Here is a 5,082-nt window from a genome sequence, read left to right as displayed (position 1 = left end):
ACTCCTTTGTTGGGCCTTTTTCAAGATCGTTTGTATGAGCTTTATGGGCTTGCTTGGTACAATATACTGTCCCCGCTCCAACTGCGAAAGGGACCCGCCCTACTCCATTTGCGAAAGGGCTTTAAGTACACACATCCTGTTCTTACTCCAATTGTGAAAAGAACTTCGTTAACCTTAACTCCTTTGTCCCACACTATTATGGGCTTTGATACCACTTGTTGGAGAGATAAATATCTTGAGAAGTTTCCTTAAGTAATTAATATAACATATAAAAACATACTTTAACCCAAAAGGCCTAAGGCCAATGGGTATGTGTTCAATTATGTTATATTAATCAGTAATTTTTCTCATCATTATTCAATGTGAGACTTCACTTACACGTGTATACCCAACAATATTGGTGTCGCACTTGCCGTTTCATGTTATAACATTTTAAAAATTACTCATGTCGCTGTGTTGATCTGTACTCGATCCATACCGGCGTTCGTGTCCATGCATCCTAAGTTCAAATTTATTTTCTTTCTTTCACCTCCCACTTATTTATGTCTAGCAAATAACCAACATCTATTTTTATCTTATGATTTAAGGTTTAGTACTATAGAAGAGTGTAACTGTAACTCTAATTAGTTATTATATATTATATATGTCAATTTTCTTTGATTCTGAATGTTCTATTCTCATGGCAATACCAAGTTAAATCCATTGATTTTTTATATATGTTGATGTAAGACAAGATATTGGATTTAATTTTTAATGTTTGTTCATTTTTCAAATTTTATGTCATTTTCGTTATTTTAGGATATTTGATAATTTTGGGTGTTTTTAAGGGTTTTCTAGTCAAATTAGAGTGATTTTATGTTAAGGTATCAATTATGATCTATTATAGATTATTGCAAAAAAGTTACACAAAAAATAAAAATGTCCATTCATTTTATTTATATAAATAATTAAAAGTTGTATATTATTGTATTCAATTAATATTGTATATAAAAAAATTCATTAAACTTCACACAAGCTTAATTAAAAAATTATTTTAAAAAGTCCGATAGAGAAATTTAATTAACAATCTTTCACGTGGTGTTAATTTAGTTCTTTTTTCAAAAGGTATGAAGTTTTTTAATTTCACTTTTTAAAAGAAAAAAAAGGAGCAAAATTAAATTAATTGTATATATGAAATAACTGTAAAAGGCTAGTTTATAGGAGGTGCAGGAGAAGGAGAACAAATAACTTTAGACTAACTCAAATTTGTGTAGTGAAGGTAGGTTAGGAAACCTTAATACAACTGGGCCGGGTTAAAGGCAACATAATTGTTTTAGGCCTTATCAGGTTTTGGGCCAATAGCTAGCTAGTTCTAAGTTCTAACACATCTCTTAAACTCAAGCTAGCGTATATGAAGTTAATTTGGATTTGCAGGGAAGATTGTGAAAGTATCCATAGCATGTGGTGAAAAGATCTGCAAGTTGATCATTTGAAGAGATAAACCAAAAACTGAAGAAAATCACAAAGACGATAATGGAATGAAGTGATAATCAATCTTGTGGGAGTAAGTGATTCGAGCACATTTTTAGGCCTTGGGCCCTGTCCTAGGATGACTAAAGATCCACATATGCATGAGCCAAAATGGGGGATGCATATCTGACACTAAGAGAGAAAAAGGAAGAGAATACAGAATCTCATTGTAAAAGGAACATCATTGATCTTTTAATGAACAACTCCTCCTCGAACTTGCCCGAGGAAGATTTTATACTAAATTTGCGTCTCTTACATTTATATTAATAATGTTAGCCTAGTTATTCTCAAGTCTGAATTTGTTTGGCATTATGGTTGGCTCATAGAACCTACTCTCTTACAAATCTATTGTTTTGGCATTGTAGTTGGCTCATAGAACCTACTCTCTTACATTTATATTAATAATGTTAGCCTAGTTATTCTCAAGTCTGAATTTGTTTGGCATTGTAGTTGGCTCATAGAACCTACTCTCTTACAAATCTATTGTTTTGGGCTTGTTATGCTAGGTTACACTGTTTTAAGTGGGCTTGGGCCACAATTCTAGTCCCTACAAATCTCAATATAATTAATTAATGCATAAAAGGCATTTATGACTAATATAGATAACAAAATTATGAACAAAAGCATCCATTGGCTCCAAATAAGCTAGTCAAAGTTCAGAACTTTGAGGTTCGGGATCTTGGCTTCAACATAGTTTTGATAATTTTTTACCATGAAACCGCGCCCATGAAGATCATCACTCAAGGCCCTTGGTCTTTTGACAAATACCTTATCGGTCTATACAAGCCCAGTGATGACGAATCAGTCGACGACTCAACGTTCTCCTACACATCCTTTTGGATACAAATCCATAATCTCCCTCTCCAACGCATGACCAAGGAGAACATAGAAACCATAGGATGAACGCGGGGCTCCGTTGACTAAGTGGACGTCTCTCCAAATGGTGAATGTCATGGACGATACATCCGAGTTCGAGTTCAACTAGACATCACACAACCACTTTGTCGAGGTAGGTTCATCAACATGGGAGACTCGAAACCGCTTTGGATATCTTTCCAGCACGAATGCATGCCCATCTTTTGCTACTGGTGTGGCCTCATCAACCACGATGAACGGGACTGCAAGCTTTGGGTTGACAGTGGCGAAACCTTGCCCAAAGACAAACAACAATATAGATCCTGGCTACGTGCTACAGTGGTGAACCTCCAACAGCCACAGGTGGTCCACTCCTCCACCACCCCCCTTTAACCCCACTCTGTAAACCCAAACCAACACCAGCACCACCAACTCAACCAACTCCCTCACCAACCAACACTGACAACCAAACAATAACACCTGCCAGCCAAACAGTATTGCCTGCCATCCAAACAGTAACGTCTGCCAACCACACAATAAAGTCTGCCAACCAACCCGTAACGTCAACACCAACGTCAATGTCAACTTTTGAAACGGAAACAACCTTAAATTCTGCAATTACTCCCCACTCAATTCCCACAAATCAGGAAATATTATCAAATTCTAACCTTTTCCATAAACATATCTCTGACGTTGACCAAGATTTACTCCATTTTCCAAACCCGTCCCCACCATCCATGAATACACAAAACCCTTATACTAAAATACACATATCTGACAGCCAACCATTCCTTTACCCACCAAAGTCCACCAACCCACAAAAGGAAGGTCCCACACTGAAACTGTCTCTTTCCACAGAAAATCCTAACATGTTGGGGGTGTATATTCTTATAAATAATCCCACTGTTTTAAACCCCATGAACACTTTGGGCCCACAGCCACGCACTTGGAAAAGACTTGCGCCAACCTATTATACAATGAATACAAATGAGGACAGTGGCTTATGCATGGGCCAAAAGCGAAAGTGCAAAACTCATGAGGTAGAAGATAGAGCTACCCTTAACAAAAAAACAACGCCTAGAAGAAGAGACGAAAATGCTAAGCAAGCTTATGGCAGACAACTTGGGATCGACGGTAGCTGCTTCGTAGCGCTGTCGGGCACAATGAGTATCCTAAACTAGAACTGTCGGGGGCTTGGAAACCTTTGAACAGTCAATGCTCTTAAGCGAGCATGGAATAAAGAAGCTCCCATCTGTGTTTTCTTAATGGAGACAAAGCTCACCACCAAACAATTGAATAACCGCAAGTAGTATTGGACTTACAACCAGGGTTTGGTTGTCTTCAGTGAAGGCTCAAGTGGTGGTTTAGCACTTCTTTGGAAACCTGAAACTAAGGTACATGTCATTAACTTCTCTCGTTGGTTTATTGATGCCCATGTGGTTTGTCCTAACACAGGTCAACCTTGGAGACTCACCGGCTTCTATGGACACCCCGACACTAGCAAAAGGGAGGAAATTTAGACTTTGCTCGAATCCCTTGGCCAGTCAAACACCCTCCCATGGCTTTGTATTGGAGACTTCAATGAAATAATCAGCCAACATGAGAAAGCTGGAGGTAACCTCAGACCAGCTAGGCTGATGGATCGTTTTCGTACGGTTATTCACCGCTGTAGTTTTATAGACCTTGGATACATCGGGCCTCCCTTTACTTGGTCCCGAAACCACCCCATTCAAAGCCGCACCTATATCCGTCTTGACTGGGCACTTGCCACTGTAGCATGGAAACAAAAATTCCCAGGAGCGACTGTCTAACATGTCTCCATGTCCACGTCCACCCATGCCATGCTTGCCATCCATCTACCTACTCAACGGCCTCGTCGTCTACATAACCACCCACCTTTTCGCTTCGAAGCCATGTGGCTTTGTGATTCACGCTATGCTGAAGTTATCGAAGATGCATGGCTTGAGAGACTCTATAAACCTAATGGAGCCCAAATAACAAATTGCCTTGATAGTTGCAAAAACATACTACAAACACGGAATAAAGTTGAGTTTGGGCATGTGGGGAAGCAAATTGCTCGGCTTGAAAAGAAACTACAATTCTTGGAGAGGGACCCCCAACTACATGAAAACGACATTCAAGCAACACGTAGAGATATCAACTGCTGGCTTGATGCTGAAAATACAATGTGGCACCAAAGATCATGGCACCTGTGGATTACTGATGGCGATCGAAATACTTCTTTTTTTCACCAAAAAGCTTCCAACCGTTAGCAAAGAAATCTCATCGAGGGTCTGTGTGATGCGAATGGGGCCTGGCATGAGCATGATCACACTATGGAGGAAATTGTACTAGACTACTCCTTTATTTTTCAAACTAATGGACCCACTGATACCTCTAGCATTATTGATGTTGTCTAACCGATGGTTACTGATGCCATGAACGAGAACTTAACACAGGACTTTCGTGCTGATGAGGTCCAACGTGCACTTAAGCAGATGCACCCAAAAAAGTCTCCTGGCCCTAACGGTATGCCCCCCCTATTTTATCAGCACTTTTGGTCTTTATCGGGTGAGTGTGTAACAAAAGCTGTTCTAGACTATTTGAACCTAGGCATTACTCCACCAAAATTCAACAAAACCTATATTATCCTCATCCCAAAAATAAAGAACCCCACCAAGATTACACAGTACAAACCTATCAACCTTAGCAATGTTA

The sequence above is a fragment of the Quercus robur genome, chromosome 1 (assembly GCF_932294415.1).
Source record: "Quercus robur chromosome 1, dhQueRobu3.1, whole genome shotgun sequence".
Classification (NCBI taxonomy): Eukaryota; Viridiplantae; Streptophyta; class Magnoliopsida; order Fagales; family Fagaceae; genus Quercus; species Quercus robur.
The sequence above is the reverse complement of the archived record's forward strand: the minus strand, read 5'-3'. Positions refer to the sequence as shown.